Below are 22,290 nucleotides of genomic sequence, written 5' to 3' on the forward strand. Positions count from 1 at the left end.
ATTTTTGACCATTGCAAATAAAGATGGTACAATTTCTTGTACATATTTCATTTGAGTATACATTTTCATTCCTGTGGAATAAATATTCAAAAGAACTTTTGCCAAGTAAAGTGATAACTGTGTATTTTATAACATCTACTAAGCTGTTTTCCAGTGTGCCTGTAACATTTTACTTTCCCATAAGTAACCTGTGAGTGATATAATTTCTCTGCATCTTTACCCGAATTTAGTGTTGTCATAATTTTTTATTACAGTCACATGTGCCATAAACCCATCTTCATGTCACATTCGTTGAAGAATAGAAGCATTTTCAGATAATTTCATTGGACATTCTGACTTTGAATGACACTGTAATATATCGACCAGATCCTCCAGAGACAATGTTGTCTCAGTTGTCAAGACTGTTATATGAAGATAGTAGGTACAGAGAAACATTTTATCCCCTTAGAGATTGTGTAAATGGAACAGATTGCATAAGGTTTCATCTTTTTTTAAGAGAAAGTACATCAAATGACTGACTGATTAGGGTATGTAATGATCTTAAATCATAGCCAGACTGGAAACAACACAGAAGGAACATTTTTATTTCAGTTTCCTGTGGAGTTTGAGTGTGTATCTCAAATTGATTTCTCTCTTCCATTGCCTTCTACTCTTTTTCACGAGTTTTGTTCTGAAAATGCTCTTAACTTTGCACACTGAAATCTATGTCATATATCAGTCCTGGTAACTTAAACTGCAATCTTAGTATGATTTAAATTTTCACCATGTATTTTACTTCATTTTCCAGTATGAGGGATATTGACTAATTGACTAATATCAACTAACATGTTTTAGAAAGTAGTAGCTGTTTTCTATTTCTGCTGTTTATTAAGCTACTATCTTTTAACTTCAGACCTATCTTGTATACCTATTTTGTGATGTGGGCTTCCTAGTAAGTTTATATAGTCTGAGTACTCTACAGGGACAAGAGTAAGAGTCACTATCTTGTATTTGCTTCTGATGTTTGTCAGTGTCACCAAAACACAGCAGTGTCTGCTTATCCTGTCAGGAACAATTAATTACAATTGAAACAGTTGGTTCTGGCTTGCAGTTTGGCTGCCTTACTTAAAACAATTCAACAAATTTATTGAAGTAAACAGTAAACTTTTCCTTTTACATGAACAAAAATATTTGTGAATTATATGAAATAGAAGAAATATAGCCATATAAGATGCTTTGTGTTGTTCATTATATCTGAATATTTCCTTCAAATTTCAATTTTTAGTTTAATTATTTGAACAATAATATTAGCATATGGCCAAAATATTTTAAATTCATTACCCATGAAGATTTGATTGCATTTGTCACATAGGTATACATGCAGTATTTTTAATTTTCATTTTCATTAGTATATGTTGGCAGTACATAATTACTACATCATAGCCTGGAATATACAGACTGCTGTATTACCAAAATACTATAGTAGAATTTATTGAGATTGGTTAATGGAAAATGATAAAACTTTGTAACCTGAGCTTTAAAAATCTGTGACTACACCTATAAAAAATTTTAAAAAAAAGTATTGCCTAAGTACACAGGATATAATGAAATTGCCCAGAAGTCTAATTTGGTGTACCTTTTTATTAGCAAAATAGAGAGTACATTTTTTAATCAAGACCTTCCTGCACAGATATCCTTTACAGTTACTTGTTTTTGAATTAAAATCTAAGAATCCATATTATTATTTCTTCATGAAAATATTTTGATACTAAATTTCTGTAAACTCATAAGCCTTTCTAGATCATTCATCATTTTTTCAACCAACACTCCTTGTCTTTCTGTGTGTTTGAGTATTAGACATTATTTAAGAATCTAAGATAAGCAAAAGAAGGAACAATCCTTTCTTATGCAATTCACATTTTTTACCCTAAAGATTAAAGCTATTGATAGTATTTGCTTTTAGAAGATAAGGATTTTATGACATTTTATCATTCAAAATGACCAAAAGAAATATTATCATTTGTTATTATGACTAAATAAAATAGAAATATTATGTGAATACATAATCTGATGTTATGAAGCCATTACAACAGCATCAGTTTTTCTAATTAGAATTTTACAGGAATAACTTAATGCCATTACAGATTAAAACTTTGATTCTCAAATGATTATAGAACTTCTTTCTATACACACCTAGAATTTACCACTTAATCCCTGATCTAAATTAACTTTTCAGGATAATTTAAAGACTCATGACCCTAATTTAATATACAATTCAGAAACTCATAGAGGAAAACATTTTGCTAATATTCATTATGAGAAAATTACAAAGAAAAAAGTTATTTTCTTTTGAAAATTAATTGCATTCATAATTTTAAAAGTGAGAAAAACAAATCAGAAAAAAGTGAGTATAAAAGATCAGTTCAAATATAGATTGAAAACAGTATTTATCTTTAAAATGTTTGAAAAATCATTTTTATTACTTTTGTATTGCATTCTATGCTAAAATAAGTTTTGGTATTATTATGGTAGGAGGTTAATTTTTAGAAGTAGATTTCCAATGTATATTACTGGTGGACAAGAAATAAAGAATTGAAATATTTTCCTGGAAACAATTCCAAATTTGTGAACACATAAAGCATATCTCTGTATAATATTTGAATTTATAAAAAATATTGTAGTATAAAACGAAATCCAAATACACTTTATTTACTGAAAGTGGTCATAACATGCGATTTTAAAGGAAAGTTATTTTATTTATGTAAATGTGATATTTTGAATAATGTACTACAGTAAGAAGCTATGAGCATCACATTATAATATTCTATCAACTTTTAATAGAGCATGAAATTGCAAAGGCAAGAGTGTATATTGAATATCAGTAAACGGAAACTGAGAAAACATACAAAAGTAATCAAAGATGAGGTCAGTTGTCAGACATTGAATATAATAATCAAAATACAAGCTCCTTTGTGTATATACCTTGTATTTAAACATAATTCTAATAAAGCATATTCATGAACACAATTTAGAGCTTGTGTAGCAATATACTAGTATTCATATGCATGCATATACACATGTATTCATATACATCATTAAATGATCTAATCAAGGTATTCTCTTTTCATATATCTATTGCCTTTTAGGTACATAGGTATTATTATTATTAAAGCATATCAGTTTATTCTACTACATTAACTTCAAATCTACTTTTAGTCAACTGTGGAAACATAATGATAATCATTTAAAATCACTAGTAGCATGTGAATTTTATATGAGTACAGTGGTTCACAAGCAGAAGTGTTTAACAAAGTGTTGTTTTTATTTGCAACCTCTTATTGGGTGAAAGATATGACCATACCCATCTTTTTTTTTTTTTTTTACCCAAAACACGAACGTGGTCATCTTTTCCAAAATCATAGAATAAATTAAGTTTGTAAACTAAGGTACTACTGTCTTATGATATTTAGGCTAATTTCAGTATATATCAACACTTCTCTATTATGTAGTCTCCCATAACAAATTCCATACTTTAGGATGGTTGTCCTGGTGGCCTTGGACCAACCCAAGACTCTTTACTGCTTTTATTTTTTAGTAACTCTTGTATGTGAGGGAAATGCAGTATGCTGATTTAGGATGGAAATACCTGAAACAGCCCAGGTGTCATTCTTGTCTCCTAGGAAAGGTAAGACCTTTTTCTTTATTTTTTTGTCCACATTTCCAGTACATCATGATTTCATTCATTGTGGGTAGTTGTACATGTACATAACACATCTTAATTCTCTTTTTTTAAAAATCCTTTTCCCCTCTTCTCCTGTCCCCTTCCCTCCAGCTCTTGCTCCCCTTCCTTTTTGCAGAAGATCTCCCTGTTTCCTATTATCTATCTTTCATTTTGTGCTCTTGAGAAAGCAAAGAACTGCCAAGGATAGTTGGGCATTGTTGCTTTCCTAGCCAGGAAGGAAGCTGCCTTTCAAATCTTTGCCCAGTGATTGAAGTGCCCACTGAGATACATAACTGGTTAGGGCTGATTTTCAGAGATCCTCAGCTGTGGTGCCAAAAAGGGCCTGCATAATCACAAGTCCATCTGTTATGTGTGTGGGGATAGGAATGTTCTTGTTTCTCAGAGGACCGTCTCACGGTGGACCCAAGACTTCTTACATCACCTGTAGCCTCTCTCAGGGTAACAAACTTCTTTCTCGAAACTTGTTGTAAGTTGGTGTTATAGCTTTTAACTGTATGTGCCTGCAAAGCCTTCTGTGTTGATAGGTGGGCCTTTTGGGAGATGGCTGGATTATGAATATGTGATGTACATTATGGGTGTGTGATAACTAGATGAGTCCACTGATCAGCTTACCATCATTCTGGGTATGGGTAATGAAAAGGCCCACTTTGGGGGTGGGTGGCCCAACCAGTACGCTTGTAGCTTGTGTGGAATAAACAGGGAGAGAGAAGCTCTCTGTCTGCTGCTTTCTGCCTGCTTTGGCATGGACTGTTTCTCCTCTGCCATGCTGCTCTGCCTTGGGAGCCAGTCAACAGTGGACTGAAAACTCCACAAACTGTAAGCTAAAACGAACCTTTCCTGCTTTAGCTTGTAGATGTCGGGTATGTTGTGTCAGTAAGGTGGGAGTAGCTAAGACACATTGTTTTCCAAGTACTCAGTTACATTAGTGGTCACTGCACACTGAACCCTCACGGTCGCCCAGGACAAAATCAGCACAGTCTAATCTCCTGCTTCTGGTTGGCCTGGTGACGACTGCTGCTCTGTGCACAGTGGCACGCTTTCTTGGCAATTTGTAAAACAAATTTATAATGATGAGTTGTGTTTATTTTTTTCCTCAGATAAGTAGGTTTTTATTATGTGCTAACTCATTTGTTCATTTATTTTTGTTTCTTTTTCTACTCTTTTGAATGAGTGGTATTTGAATGGATTTTAAAATTTAAAAGGAATGCTAAGGTTTATGGTAGAAAGAGAATTATTTCATTTCCTCTACTAGATTTTATATTTCAATCCTTACTTTCTACTTCCTTGTTTTATTAAAATTTGTAACCATTCTTGTGCTTCATATTTATGCCTATTTACTATTCAGTTTATGCATTTACATATGATTTTATTTTCTTTATTAAGCATTTAGAAATTAGCACACTTATGCTACCTTACTTATTTGTGTATAGTTCCTCATCATTTTCATTAGAATTATATTATATTTCACAATCGACTCACTGCTTGCCTTTTAGTTCTACTCAATAAAATAGTTACATACTTTAATGTCCCTTGAGTGTGCATTTATCATTTTGTTATAATCAATTACACGTGTTCTCTGAAATTTTCTTCAAAGTGAGTTTGTAGTTCAAATGAATGTTCCAGGAATTTTGGTTTCCTATATTTTAAAGTATTTTTCCTTGTCCCTGTTGCATTCTAGTTTGAAGAGAAGTTCGGTTATCTGTAAATATATTGAGTTGCACATCTTCTTCTTGAATATTACATAGGTGATTTTTCACTATCATTGTAACAATAAATATTGTGAGGGAGAAGTTAAAAGTAGGCTTAAGTTTTTTATCTTAAAGAATTAAATCTTTTAAAATCTTTTTTTTCCTTAGGTGTCCAAAGCATTTATATTTATGAAATTTGAAATTCAGTTAAATTACTAGGATGTATTTTACTGTAAACAATTATAGGTCAGCCCTTTCTGGGATGTACAATAGTACAATTCTACCTCTCTCTCTCCCTCTCTCTCTCTCTCTCTCTGTCTCTCCAAGTTCTCCACAACATTGTCTCTAAAGAAGCACACTCAGTGTTCTTTTATATATGATTGTTTTTCCTCCAACTAAATCTCTAAGTATTTTCCTTCATTCTGCTATTTTGATATTTCTACTTACAGGTTAATCACTTATTAAACATAGTTAAAAAAAACCACTTTACATCTTGTTCAATATTTTCTACTCTCATCTGATTTTGTTCACTTTTTAAGTCTTGTCTATGTTTTCTGTCCTGATTTATCTGAGCTATTTGTAACATTCATGCTGCTCCCAATGCAACTTTTATTTCTTTTGTTTTCCAAATGATAAAAGTTCATATTTACTTTCTGCTCTTCATTCATTCCCTATAAGTCCTTTTATAAAGATAATTCCTTTAATAATTGTATAATTGTGATACAATGGTGATAACTTTAAGCAAATCAACAGGACCATTTTTTGGAGTGTTTTAGGTGTTTAGTTTTATTTTATTTTCCTAGGTCATTTTATTATTTTGCTTCTTTGAACTGAGTCATTCTTCTTGAGGAAAGTCTAGGGACATATTCCTGATTACTAGAGTTTTGGTTATGGTTAAGGTTATTTGTGTGTGCATAAGATCTCCTGAGAGTCTAGACTACAACCCTAAAACTGCTTCCAACTTACTGCAATAAGAAGTTTCTTTCTAGCCACTTAAAGATGCATTTGATTATGAGCCCGTGCCTGCCAAGCTACCAAATTAGCAAGTTCCCTAGTCAATCTTTGCACTTTATTTCCACTGTTGAAGCTGGGAAACCGTACTCCTCTATACTCCTGGAATACTGCTTACTTGATTAGTTGTGTTGTATATGTGCTCTGAAAGATTCACAGGCAAAGATATGCCCCTTCATGTTTTTCTGGACTCATTACTCAACTTCTTAAACTTTTAGAAGCTGCCCCTCCTATGACTGTGTACTCCAGAGTTTCAGATACGTCTCAATTTTGACAGATGTATATTTTATTTTCATTTTATGTAGGCTTTCAGTTATATCTGAGAGCAAGATAAAAAGATTCACTACATTCTCAAAAATACATTCTCATATATTAAAACAAAAATATTATATATAGGTATTGTAGTATTTTTTCAACTCTTACCAAATTAACTAACAACCAATATCAAAATTTTGACTACTTATAAATCCAGATTCTTCTCAACACATGATAGCATTTGATCCACAAAATACCAAAATACATGAAAATATTAAGTAAAAAATTCATTTAATGCCATAACTTAGCAAACATAATATTTGAGTTCTAACAGAAGAGATTTAGTCTTTTAACCTCGTGACTGTGTTGACTGGCTGAGCATTCCATACTACTGCTTAGACACTTGTACACATATTAGTGTATGTGTGTAAGTGTAAAAATCAGCCTGTATAATATTGCTTTATCACTTTGGAAAAGATTCATTAGTACTTCCTTACTATTTTTTCTGTTTTAATAACATCATCATGTAATGTTCACTATTTTCTTATTTTCTCTATAATTGATTTCCATCTTCTATCCACCATCAATTTCTATCTTTCACATATTTTTTTACCTGATTGCTCTAGTTTATATTTTTCTATATTTTATTTGTCACATAGCTTTCATTAGGACATAGTCCAATTTTCCCATCTCTCCTGGGTGACAAACTGACAAAAAATACTTTGTAAAGAAATATAGGCCAGTTTTAGTTGCATACACTAATCCCAAACCTTTGAGAGGCACAGGCAGCAAGTTTGCAAGTTTGACTCAACCTGGGCAAATTAGTGCCATAGCAACACCTTGACTCAACACCCCACCAAAAAACAAAAAAAAGACAAAACAAAAAACAAATTGGGCTGGGCATGAGGCTCAGTGAGTCTCTGGGAAATAAAAAGAAATATAATCAAACAGTGATTTCTTTAACTCATATTTGCATACATAGGCACCTACACATAAATACATCTTACTTATTTAACAAAGATTGCTCATTTTCTTCATTCTGCTTAGATTCTCCCAGGCGTCCATCTATATTTCTCACCCATCTCTTTCTTTCTCCCATATTAGCTAAACATGCTGTGCACTATTGATAAATATGGTCATTTTCCTGACAAAACAAACAGGCTGTTCACTGTAATATATAGATAGATATGTTAGTTTTATTTCCTCCACTGTAGACGCTCCCTTATTAATATATATATAAAGTAATTCCTTCTTTTTGGAGAGACTTTCATTTACTTCTTGCTTGAATAATGTAGCTTTATTAGAAATAAAAAAAGTCAGTAGATGACTTACAGACTCATCTGTAAATATCAGTTGCAATAATATTTTTTGTATTATGTTTTGAGAAAAAATTAAAACTATGTCCCAAGTATCTGAATAGTTATATTATCTTGGGTACCACTTTTCGGACACATAGAAGATTCAGTGAACCATAAAATCCTTTCCAAAATGGATAGTGTGTGTGAATGATGTTGCTGTTCATTTGGTGCCCTGGAATGTCACAAAAGGAGTTGTGCGGGACAGAAGTGTAGCATCGCTGAACTGGAAAAGCATTGCTAGTTTTAAGATTGAATTATATTTCTGCACATTTATATTCAAAATACTGCCACATACTTATATTAGTGAATAAAGAATGATGACAGGGGGAAATAGTGAACGTAATCTACAAAACAGGAGAAATTCTGTATTTTTAAAGGATTACCTATCCAAACTTTGTTTCAGAATTCAGAGACAAAAATCACAATCAAATAATGAGGCAAAACTTTTTGAAAAAAATAAGCAAATATAAGGTAAGTGAAATGATAGATTGGGTTGAGAGAGTGCATTCTTTTTTATGATTCATATTGCACCAAAATGTTCACAAAAATTAATGCTATTTGCATATCAATAAAATTATTAATAGTACAATTTATATGTGGAATGATTAAAATTGACCTTGAAAATGTGAGTTTTTAGCATTTAATTGCAGAATTACAAACACTGCAAGTAGCTCTACTCTATATTTGAGTGAGTACTACTTCTAATTTCTGTGTTGAAAAATTTTGTGATTCAAAAATATAAGAGGGATTTCACAAGGAAATAAGATGAAACCAAGAGTCAAAATATATAATGTTTCACATAATATAAAGTTTTATTTCTTGTTCACACTTTTAAGTCAAATTCTTGCTCACATATTAGTTCTGGTCAGGTTCCTATGGATTGGATTTTAATGTTGCTGGAGGAACATAAATTGTCACCCCCCTAAGCTTGGCCAAAGTAAGAATTGTGAAAGGAAACTATCAGAATAATTGTCACTCATAAGTTATGAAACATAATTAATCCTTTCTATAAAAAGAAATATAGGACGGGTATACTTGCCTCCATGCTGATCGAAGTCCTGTCATCAGGCAGATGCTTAAGTTGTCTGGAAAATAAAATTAAAAAGGGAATATTAAATATTAAATCAAATGTTCCCATGAGAAAAGTGTTGTTAAATTACTAAAAATCCTGGCCTAACAAGTGTATAATCTATTCTATTTTTATTTTAAAATTGAGGCTTTTTAAAAAAAGAACACTTGGACATCTTTTTGAGTTGTGAAATTTTAACAAGATGTTTTCAAAAGAAGAGACTTTTCTCTGCATTAATCCTTGCTTCTACCTCAGTGAAGCTTTCAAAGGTCAGAGGCGGATAGAGCCTTCCCCTGCCCCTCCACTGCAGTCACACCTGTGGAACAGCAGGGTCCTCCACACGAAAGGGCAGGAGTGATGTCCCCTGTAATGAATAGTGCTATTCTGTTCCTTGACCTTCAAGACAGCCCGAAAATTTCAAGTCAGAGATCAGTGTGGAAAAGCAAATTGATGAGCAGGAACACTGTAATCTTAGCTGATAACTCTTTAAAAGATAACCAAAGCTATTTCTTTGCTCCCTGGATAATGGTAAACTTTTCAAAGAACTTTAAAAAAAATCTGGTAGAGAATAAGGGAAAGTGAACATTGTGAGAGAGGCCTTTTCAAGACCATGAGTCATATTAAGAAACTTGAAGCAGTCTTTAAAACTGGCTAACATGGTGCATATAACTCAAATGTAAAGTCAGCGTCATATCAGGCTGTGTATAAATAAGAGCTTTGAGGATTGTGGTTTACTGTAGGCCCAGAAGATGCTCAGGAAGAAAAAACTCATAAAAGGAAAAAGTGTAGGAATGTCCATATATGCTCAGACCTAATTTTGTTCTTAATTAGTGCAATTTAGACCTGAGTCAAGGGGGCATTTTGAGATTTAAATCTTAGAAAAAAAAAAAAACCACAAATGCAAAACAGAAGCAAAGAAAAACTCTTAAGTCAAATCTCTGAAATTTCACAGGGGGACAAAAATATTCCTTAAAATGGATCGCATGTTTGCTTTTTGGTTTGCTATTTTTTTTTTGCTCATAATTTTCATAGATTTAAATCTCTTTGACCTTATAGGAATATAAGGATATTTCAAAAAGGTAAATAAAGTAATATACAAAAATTTATGTGGCTTTAACAATATGTAATAAAAATGCAAATACCAAAGTGTTTCAGAGAATAAATGATAGTTTACTTAATCCAGTTAAAAACAGTTTCATGAATATTCATTTCTACTTCAAATAATAGTTCTTTAAATTAGCTTGTACAACATCAGAGAAAGGGAACTTACATTGCTGTTAGATGAAGGCAGCATTGGTCCATGTTTCAGTCTGTTTTCTATTGTCTGAAAACACGAATGCTATAGTCTGAGTAGTTTATGAGGGGAGGAGATTGATTTTGGATCATAATTCTGCAGGGGAAGCAGGTCGGTAGGAAGAGAAAGCCCCATTAGGTTTTCTGGCTAATCTTGACTAGAAAGAGTTAAAGTTTCGCTGGAGGGAGCAATGAACAAAACAACAGACGGCCTTAAAACAGAGCTTGGGGAACAAATTGTCAGCTGCTCCTCTTCACTCTTAATAAAATGCGAAGGACTCAAGGGGTGGCCCTTTGAAGAAGATTCATAATTAGTGTATAAAAACACATGCACACTAATGCATCTATACATCACACATACACACACACACACACACACACACACACACAAATTCCCACTCTAGCGTCACTAGCGTCACTATATTGCTGCCCTAGATAATGTACATCCCCTTAACCACTAACTTTAAATTACCCAATCTGTATGGCCCCTCCTAACCAACCCATGAATCCTAGTGAGAAGGCCCTGACCGGGACAAGTCAGCCCACCTAGAAAGGTATACATAGGGCACTTAAGCTATGGTACCTTGGCTTGGGTCTTGGGGCCTAGGACAGCCAACCAGGCCATGACAAGTTCCTGAGCGGGTACCCAAGGTATAATAAAAGGAAGCTGAAGACAAAGGCTTGCAGGTACCCATCCTTTCCAGTGCCCTCTGCTCAGACACCCTTCATTGGGACAGCTTTCTTTATTACTCTTTTTTCTCATTTCAAATAAAGCGTCTTCCTTCCTAACCTTGATCCTTTTAAATAGTCACGTGTGTTGAATGTATGATCCCCGGTGCCTGTGGAACAGGAGTATGCTGCACACGTCTGGATGCAACAGTTCTGAAGGCTGGGGAGTTCAAGATCATAGCACTAGTCAGGGGCTCCTGCTTCCCCAACTCTCAGAAGAAAATAAAAGGGCAAGTGAATACATCTGAAAATGACAAAACAAGAAGGACAGCTTTACTTTGGAATAATCCCTCTCCCCCATTGCAGTAACTAACACAGCCCCAACAGAGTAAAACTCACTTCCCACAGGAGAAAGGTATCAATTTCCCTTAAAAACCTAGTCACATTTAAAGAATCATAATTCCACAATTCCACAATGGACATTCTATTTCAACACATACAATCACATCAAATCCTTAGAAAGCCATGGTATTTTTCCAGCATTTTTGTTTTCTGCTCTGAAGTATACAGCAAGTAAAGGCTAGAAAATACAAAACAGCTAGACTCTGGAAGCATAAGACTGTGTTCTTAGTCATTCAGGCTCAGAGCCTGCCTTCTCTTCTCTTCTGATCATATAGTCTATAAAGGAAATTCTGATTGCACTGTTATCCCAGATATTTATACAAGTCTACATATAGTTTTTAAACCAGTTACCTCCAGTGTAAGACATAAGTCCTCTATTGTATTTTGGAGCTTTTTTTTTTTTTTTTTGAGACAGGGTCTCACTATGTAGTTAAGGCTGTCCTGGAACTCACGGTGTACCCCAAGCTGGTCTTGAACTCACAGCAATCCCCCTGCCTCAGCCTCCCGAGTACTTGGATTACAAGTGTGTGCTACCACACCTGGCCATGAGCCCTCTGTTAATTTCAATATTTTGTTATATTACTACAACTTTAGCATGTTGAATTAGCTGCAATAGCACCTTTTATTTTTCATTTTTCTTTTTGGTACCAGGGATCAACCTTGGGACCTTGTGCTTGTGAGGCAGGTGGCTGTACCACTGAGCTAAATACCAAGCCTGCAATAGCACTTTCTTACAATTTTCACCATAGTTAAAGCATTAGTTGGCACTCTTTTTTTCTCTATGATTTTTAGGATCTGGTTGCTCAGCTTCAAACCGTATTATCATAGCTTTTGATATTTTTAATATTCATGTTTGCATAGGGCCATTTTATTCAAAAGTACTTACATGCTATTATTAAATATTGTCTTACATGAGTAAATTAAATATTTAGGAAAAGGAAATGGTACTCTAATGATATCCTAGAATAGTTGCTTTTGACTGACAAAATATATGGTAGAAAAAAATTACTGATCCTAAATTTTCATTTTTAATTTCTTATGCTATAAAAATTTACACCTAAAAGTCATTATAAGAAAACACAAACTGAAATTAATATCTACTTCTTTTAAGTATTCTGATTGTATTCAATATAAATTTGGTATTCTTCATAAGGAGTTTATATTTTAGAAATGGAACTGAAAGTTTGGGCTGAACATATTATATGTTAAAACCATATATTATATTGTATATATTAAATTGTGTCCCACAATACACACAAGAAAAAAATTATGTTGGTATCAAGTGTACAAAGTATTATTTGTATCCTAATAGTTCATTTACAAGTATTGACATTTCTCTATAGTTATAAATCACGCATCTATGGAGTTAACCAACCGTGATTTTAAAATATTTGAAAAAATTGTCTATACTGAACATGTATAACTAATTTTCCTGTCATTTTTAAAAGTAAGTATAACTGCTGCTTTCATAGCACTTACTTAGTTATTCTAGCTAAACTAGAGATACTTAATTATTTGAGAGGATGTAGGAAAGTTACATGCAATCTCTATAGCCTTTTATAAAAACTTGAACATCTATTGATCTTGCGGTGAGTGGGGTGCCCTGAAACCACTCTCTGGAGAATACTGAGGGGCATCTCTATAAGTATTGACTCAAGTAATGCCATAAAGCAAACAGAGCATGGGAAAATTATAATTATTTGCTTCTATGTGTCCGTGAAATTGTACGTCTGATAAATGCCTTACTATGTGTTGACCTTGCGTAAATATAAAACTATTCTGAGTAATGAAAAAATTAAACAAACTGAATACAATTTGAAAACTTCTCTCCATCTATTACAACCTCATGGAAACATTTAAATGACAAATTTAAACAATCTTGGTTACTATAACAAGCACCAAAGTCATTGGAAGAGCTGAGAAGGCAGCGTTCATTTTTTGGAGCAGTGTTTTGACAAACGATGTAAACTCCTTTATTTCTTACTGAAAGATGGTTTTTAAAAGCTGTAAAAGAATGATATCAGCTTGTAGAGCACATGCGTAGAAAGGGATCTGTAGCCTCTGTGTCAACATGGGACTTATTTCTTCTGTAGCTCATAAACTAGTTCAATTATTTTTCTCTTCTGTCAACTGCTTGAAGCAAGTTCCTTATTGTTTTGTGTTTTTCTCCCTTTAGCACATATATTAAAAATCAAAATGTAGATACAGAAGAGTTGATGAGGCATCTATTCTAGTGACATCTTGGGTCTTGGGAAAACAGAGCTGGTGGTTATAAAGATATAATAATACATATGTGGCTTTATTCTCCATGATAAATCAGGTGTATAATTTACTCCCATTCGATTTAGATTTACCATGAAAACCAAAATGACTCAGAGCCAGAAATATTAAAAGTACTATTTTTCTCTGATTATAGCTAAATTCATAAATTTAAAATACATAAATTTTAAAAGCACTATTGTCTTTAGCTTGTTTTACCATTATGGCTTATGTAAATACATATTTTATATATAAAATGAATTATTTTTAAAATATTTGACTTATAAAATATTTGTCTTCTTCCATGAAACTCAAACTTTACTCCTACAATTAAGTAGCATGTATCATTTTTACTTATTATAACAAACACCAATTAAAATAACTAATATTTAATTTCCTATGACTTCACACTTTCATTTTGGGCAGTGATTTTTCTCTCTTCATTTCTATCTCCAAATTGGCCTTTTTGGTTGTTGTTGACCCTTGTATAATAGACCCCAGGAGGTATTTTTTAACACTAGTAAGAATTATTTTTAAAGCCCATTAATAGAAAAATTTGATATATGTGCACCCATGTTTATAGTGGCACAGTTTGTAATAGCTAAAACTTGGAAACAGCCCATTTGCCCATCAGTTGGAAACTGGATAAAGAAGATGTGGTTTTTCTATAAAATGGGATACTACTCAGCCATAAAGAGTGAGAAATTAGATTCATTCATAGGAAAATGGATACATATTGAGGATATACTCCTAAGTGAAATAAATAAGTCACACATGTGTAAATACCAAATAGTTTCTCTAGTATGAAAAACTATAACAGTACATAAGATCCTAATGAGATAACTGACAATGTGAAATAGGAAGAAAAGGGCTAAAGATGTATGGGAAATGGGAAGCGTAGGCAAAAGGTAATAAGGGAAAAGGAAAAAATGAGAAAATGAAAAATGGAAATAAAGTGTTTGTAAATAGGGAAGGGAGGAGGGGGTGAAGAGAGGACAGGGATAAGGGGAAAAAAATGAGAACCAAGACCTGTCATGTAGAGGCACAAGGTCCCAGTGGTGAATGTAACTGTGCTGTATACCTAAAATGTACCAATAAACTCAATGAGAGAAAGAAAAAAAAAAAGAAAAAATTAGAAGACTAGGGAATGGGACTTTCTCACTTTTTTAAGAAATGAAATTATTGTTGCTATTGTGTTCAATGAAGATTGTTATTGGAAATCTCATTCATCAAAATATTTTAAAGTTTTATTTGCAACAATTAGCACAGCTTACAAAATGTGGATATAGAATATATTAGGTAATGAATTTAATTTTCTGAATTATGTGATATGTATCCAACATTTCATTTTGTGTATTTCAGTTCTTCTATTGCTTCCTTTACTTAAAAGAACAAAGTATTCTGTGTGCATTATTAGCTGCAAAACACACTGTGAGGAAACATGTGACACTTGAACATCTATTAAATCCTTACAGTTTACTTTTAAAACATAAACTTTCATTCTAATATTAGCTCAAATTCATAAGCTTAATTGATAGCAAAGTAATAGAGCTAACAAATAGTATGACTGCAAAGGCTGATAAAAATGTGTGTTTTTGTGCCAGAGAAAAAAGTTGTCTATCGGATGTTAAATTGTAAGTTTTACGTTAGGTTGAATTTCATTCAGGAATGATCAAATAATTAACAAAGATCACCCACCTATAGAGAATTAGAAGAAGTTATTTTTAGAAAATTTCTAATTTAAACACATCACTTAAGTCTCTGAAGATTAAGCAACATGATTTGTATCTAGAACACACTGTGGTTCATTGTGGTTTCCTAACATCTTAAGTTTCAGAATTGTACTATTAATAAATGGAGATGAAAATATTTTCTTTCCTTTTTATTTACTTGTCTGTCACACTGGCCCCATAAATATGTACAATTAAAGAGATTAGATTAAAATTATCCATTTGTGAGGCCATACTCATGATTATATGACTCAGGTTTGGGAATTTGGCAGTATTTGAAATCTTTGCTATAATGAGGAGGTCCAAGGGTATCTAGAGAAGAGATAACAGATATTGCTGAGCCTCCTACTTTGCCCAGAACAGCCCCACAAAAGCATCATCCTGTCTGAAGTGTCAGTTGTGTCCAGGTGGAGAAATTCCATGTTAAGAGTAAAAGAGCAAGGGAGTGTGGTTGAGTTCGAGGTGTGTAGTTGGTTGACCAGTGTATATTAACAAGTTAACACCACTGGAGTAACTATATTTCATACGTACCTTACTCTTGCTTCTATTCTCTAAATTTTGAAATTTATTAATTTAAAATAATGTTGACATGGCACTAGCATAGCACTCATACATAGGAAGAAAAAAATGGTTTCTCTGCTTCTCCTGGCCCCTGACCTGTGCTCTAATCTCCCTTTCCTGCCTAGATTAAAAGATATGTAGACAGGGGAAACAAGTGTACTTCTCTGGGATTTTACTTTTTTGTGTTGAATCTGTGAAGGAGAATTGACTCTGTCCTTTCTTCCATCTGATTATGTGGGTCAGTCATAATTTTGCTATAATCTACTTGCTTTTATTTGCAATTAGCAGAGTTTGACTTCATAGAAGGAGTTATCAAATTTATTAACATAATTAATAATACATAATCTAATAAGTAAGCTATGAATGAATTAATTTTACAAGTATAAACTCAAATTATTACAAAGTGTATGAGGTTAATTGACAACAAATGAATTAGTTGATACAAAGTCTGTGCTTCCTAATCTAAGATTTCATTATATTAATCCACTTAATTCATGCAATAAATAGTTTTGAGGAACAGCCATGTGTCAGTCACTCACTTAGAGACTAGTTGATGAGTAAGCAGGTGACAATAAACATTAGTTGCACAGATTAATGTTATGGTGTCTATAATGGTTACTTCACGTCATGTTGCATACCATCAAACAAGGGAGACAGGAATGATTTAAATCTCTATATTACTGTATAGATAATTATACTCTCAAGTGCTGTGAGGAAAGGAGCATGGAAACATGAAGACATACAATGAAAAAGCTTGATTTCTGTGATATCTAGAGATCATTACAATCACACTGGAAAATGGTGCCTGGACTGAAATTTAATATGGTAACGAAGGCAAGCAGAGATGCAAAACAATGCAAAATGTGCATCTTTCATGATCATTTCGAATTTAGAGAAAAGATAGAAGCCATTTGGTAGCAAATCCAGTGAATAAGGTCAGCGAGGACACATCCTATTATTTTATGAGCCTGCCTTTCCCTTAGTATTTGGCAGCAGCATTCATCTCATAACGACACTCGTGAAAGACCTTCAGAACTGCTTGAGAAAGTAGTAAGAATGGAATGTTTGTTCAAAGTGAGTGCGAGTATTTTGAGGGAACTTAATAGCAGTGTGACTTTTATTTTAACAAGTGTTTTTGAATTTAAACACTCACCACATACGTTGGTCACCTGTTGTGTGTCATCAGGGCACTCCTTTGGAGGGGTTATTGAAACCCTTCCCCCTTCTATTGTTTTCTCTTCTTCCTGCTGCCAAAAGGTGAGCAGGTCTCCTCTGAAAGTGCTCCTGCGATGACGTGCGGCCTGCACAGGTGCAAAGCAACAAAGGCCAAAGAGTCATGCACTGAATACTTCTGAACCTATAAGTCAAAATAAACCTTTCCTCCTTACAAGTTGATTTGTTTTTCAAGTATCTTGTCACTGTAAACATTAAGTTTTTATAGTAGAATCTATATTATAATTATTAAATATATTAGCTCTTGATGGTATATATAAGAATATTGTTTTAACATAAACTTTAAACTCTAAATAAAGGGCATCTCCAATGTAACATTAATAAAAACAAATTAGTATTAGTAGTTTTAACAAATAAGTCAAAGTATGACATCTAAATATTTTCATGCAGTTTTTACAATATCTAACACTATCCCAAAATGTACAGTGATAGGTTGGAAATTAAATGCTACAGAGCATATTTGAGCACAGTTTTACATAGTAAAAATCACATAAAATTGTGCAGAATTTTCTATTAGCAGATGCACACATATATGCGTGTTTCTCATGTAAGCAGAGAATATTCTTTATTGAGTCCTATTGGTGCAAATGATGAAACAGAATTTTAAAGTGTTTATTATATGGGAAAATATTCATGTACTACAAAATAACTATTCAATTAATTGAGATAACTGAATGCAAATTTAAGCACTAAATTAAGTTTCTATGAATGGATTAATGCGCCACATTTTCCGTAATACATTTCCATTCACAAAACTTAGCTGAATTTTTGGAATTAATTGACCTACACAATTATTCAAAGATTAATTAATTGTTTAAAAGATTGGAGTTCTTATTCTGCATTTCCACTAACTGCACTTCTGCCGGTGGATCCTGACGCTTCTCAAAGCTCTGATATAGAATTGTCATTAATGATGTATTTCTCTATAATAAACTGTTAAAAACTCAGATTTTTTAAACTAGTATGTTTGTGATTGATACAACTTGTTATGGAATAGAAAATTGATAAGAGTTTTAGTTTACTCGATCACAATTTGATTCTATCGCTTTTTGACAAAACAAACGAAAACACTGCTCAAATGGTTTACTCTCCAAAGACCTTGATTTCTTGCCTACACATATATATATCTATATAGATATAGATATAGATATAGATATAGATATAGATATAAATATACAGTGTTCTTTCCATTTCAAAATGACTCTTTTTGTTGATGCAAAGTAATACATCCTTTACACCTTATTTCCCATAACATCCTTCTTTATCTCTTCTACAATATCCAGAGTAATACATAACATTAATAGCAGCAAAGTTGGAATAATCATGATTAGGCTGTACTATTTCTGAGGAACTTTCATCTTTTCTCTTAAGCTAACTTTTGTCCTGTTCCAAATAATAACTAAATTGATATTTTAGCTAAGGCTGTACATAGACTTACTTTCTGTTTAAATACAATTAATACAATTTGTTCAATTGCAAATAGCAATCATCACACCTGAATTACTTTCGTATTCATTTCCTTTTTTCCACTATGGAAACTTTTTATTAATATAATCTTCGGACTGAGTAAATTATAACCATGGCTGAAATTCCCTTTAAGAATAATTTGCAATAATAAAACAAGCAAATATAAAAAGCAATAATTCAACTTATTGTACCATATAATAATCTGTACTTACATATAATGCCACAATCTGAAATAGTACTTCAAAAAGATATTGATAGCAATATTATTTCCATCCCTGTCTGAGCATTTGACTATAAGAAGTTGTTTTTACTTCCATAAGTCAGAGTCCCAAATGGTAAGGAAACTATATGTGTCTTCTTACATTCCTTCTAACTGTAAAATATGACTTGATTGATCCATTTGCATATAAAAACTTGCTTGTTAATTTGCTGTTTTTAAACACGAAGGAGCTACCAAATGTAAACACATTAATTTTCTTTAAATATCAACAATAAATATAACATGTGCTTGAACCAGTATTTCAAAGTGTATCGTTATTACATGAGAGTAACTGTCACATTACTTTTGTAATAATAAAAACATAAATAATAATAAAATTCTAAAATCTGTAAACTATGTGATCTTAGAGTTTATGTGTGCTGGCATTATTTAATACAAAGTATATGAGATATTTGTGAGATGATTTTCATTTAATTAAAAAAATAAAATAGTCAAACTTGCTCAAAAACTGTAATATCAAGCAGTCTTTTAATCACAAATACAAGCATTAAATATCTCTAGTTCAAATTTCTTCTTATTGTTTGTCCATTACACATGATATCCATCATAAATCTAAATTTTATTATTTACACATTTTCAATATAATGACTCTGATATAGAATATTATACTTTCAGGTGATTATGTCAAAGGCTAAAATTTACATTTTTTTCTTATATTGAGCTGTGGAATTTTGTCCTAGATTATAGCTGACCCTGTTTTCACCATGCAAAAAGTTTTTGTATAGCAAAAGTCAAATTATTCCCTCTGAATTTGCCTTTCTCTGTGGGAATGCATGAGTTAAAATCTAAATATGATAATAAATACCACCAAAACCAATGAGGAAAAGGTAGATCAAACACTACGTGGATTTTCTGTTACATATTTTGGGTGGAATAGTTGAGAGAATTCTGACCTACTTTTGCATATGAGTCCAGCGACCTACCAATCACAGAAGAGTGATAGCAAAAGAGTAAATGAATTGTAAATGTGCAGTTAGAGGCATTCTAGAAGAATAAACTCAATCGCATTTCAGGAACAGACTGATAAAATACATCACCACAGACAGATGCACAAAGGGGATCAAGAAAATGATTTAAGAAAAAAACATCAATATAATTTGAATTATTTTGAAGTTAGTTGCAGAGCACAAGCAAACATGAACACACTAAAAGTGCAACTTCTACACTATGTAAAAATCACTGAAATTTTTTATTATTCAATTGTAAAATATGCATTTATCAAAATGACAATATTTCATCATTTTAAAGTAAGAAAGCTTCTGATGCATAGATTATAATGGATTTTTTCAGTCACAGTGACAGAAAATAAACCAAAAGAATTGGTATTAACAGCAAGTATGAGATATAAAAAGTTACACAATTTTGTTATGAGTATTTTAACTATTAATATTTATGTATTGTGCATATATAATTTACTTGTAATATTAAATATATAAAAGGATTAGTATAAAATATTCTTTATAGAAAATAATTTAGGTAGCTGCTGTGACAGAAGTTAGTACAATGATGAAGTTCAGTGATAATCTGTTAGCTCTTATGTATACTCATGTTTATTCAGTAGACTTAAAAGGCAAATATTAGTTCATTTACATTTATCTACACTATCTCTATTTTATTTTTGTTAAGAGTAGGAAAAAAAGAAAGCTTCTGTCTAAAGAGACAGAAAAGGGATGGGAAACCATGTTGCCCCACTATTTCTACTTTAAAGAAAATAAAATGTATATATGAGCAGATGCTGAATAGAAACTTTCCACTACTTTTAGTCTTCTCTAACTCCAAATTATTTCCCTTTTAATTTCACTAAGGATTTATCTAAATTGACTCCAGGGAACAGATCACTTCCACTTGTTAGTTGACTATCCAGGTGGTTTTATAGATCCACTTTTAAGTAAAACAAATTAAACTGGTGGCAAGTATTAAACAACTATAATACACTGCATACTGCAGAAATATGTACTAAGGAGGAAACATAATAGCTATGTGAGCTACTATGTATGCTAATTACCTAAGTCTAATCTTTCCACAGTGTTTTGTATGTACACATATAGACTTAAAATCAACATACTGGACATTATAAAACCATGCTATTTTATCTATAAGTTTTAAAAAACATTAAAAAAAACCTTACAATTTTGATAAGAGCACAAAGCAAATGAAGAAATATTTTTTTCAAGAAAGTGTACCAAACTGTAACAACAACCAGGTAGTGGTATTTATTTGTGTCTTCGTTCCAGCCTCAGGTCAGTGACAGTGTGCTAATAAGTCGGTGCCAGCTCTCCCTCACCTCACAGTCAAGGCTCCCCATATCTCACAGAGAAAGGCAGATCATCAGCATTTCTCATGCTTTTCCAACTCCACGCAAAATAAGATAAATTTCTGATGAGCTCTGCCAAGATTCTATTTCCTTTGTCCAGCTTTTATTTTGAGAACTCGGCTTTTCCCCTAAGTCACTAAGCTGAAAGTACAAATATTCTTCTACAGATGATTAAATTAACTCTCAAAAAAACTACCATACATTGAAAATAAGAAAGAAATGCTTTTGATGGGTCTAAACTCAGTATCATGGCAACACATTACACCATGGAATATTTGTTGTTTGCTCTTCTGAACGCAAGGCTGACTGGAGCTGTGGATTGCTGTGCTGCTTGCATTTTCTCTTATATGAGAAACCCAAAGTATAAATAATTCCAAGAGCAAAACAAAATAGACTATAGGAAGTACAACAATAGGTATTTTGTAAATGACAGGGAGACCAAGAGTTGAAAGGGGATGTAAAAAAAAAAATATGTGTGGCATGTACCAAACACCCAAACTTAATGAATTTATTATGTACTGTGAAAGTAGAACTAACAAGGAAAGAAAAAGATATGGTAGCAAATTATCTCTAGCTTAGGGAAAGAACGGAATTTAAAATTTCAAGTGCAGTTCCTTCTGCTTGTGTAGTATTTGCAGTTATAAATTTGAAAAAGTATAAATGAAGCCTTGCTAAGTTGGGGACATCTGTACTGTGTCTGCAGTTGGTCTTGTCCTTTTCAGTTAAAGTAGAAGCACTCCACACTAGGATATCATATTATCTCTAAGTAATGGTTTATAAATTTTGCCCAAGGAGAGAAACCATCTATTCCTAGTAAAAGCAAACTTTGAGCTCTCCTTGAAACCTTGCCTTTCTTTGAAGCAAGGTAAGCTAAGGCCTAAGAGTGCTCTTAAAGACAATTGCTTTTCTTAATGTAGAGCAACAAGAGTAATACATAGTGCTGTTTATTTTCTAGAGATAGGAAAGGAAGGAGCTTAGAA

General features: G+C 32.5%; 1 long non-coding RNA gene across 2 annotated transcripts in view; it reads left to right on the top strand.

Annotated features, from left to right (window-relative positions):
- Nucleotides 1–22,290, top strand: part of LOC117285591 — a 112,747-nt gene that overhangs the window by 81,335 nt on the left and 9,122 nt on the right. Inside the window, exons 2-3 of one of the 2 annotated variants that reach the window (XR_004516660.1) lie at nt 3,575–3,664; nt 8,437–8,495. This is a non-coding gene — a long non-coding RNA (uncharacterized LOC117285591). Of the gene's footprint in view, nt 1–3,574; nt 3,665–8,436; nt 8,496–22,290 lie in introns of those variants that run through there. The other variant, XR_004516661.1, reaches the window with a different exon arrangement.

The sequence above is a fragment of the Fukomys damarensis genome, unplaced genomic scaffold, assembly GCF_012274545.1.
Source record: "Fukomys damarensis isolate Sample0158 unplaced genomic scaffold, DMR_v1.0_HiC HiC_scaffold_11, whole genome shotgun sequence".
Classification (NCBI taxonomy): domain Eukaryota; kingdom Metazoa; phylum Chordata; class Mammalia; order Rodentia; family Bathyergidae; genus Fukomys; species Fukomys damarensis.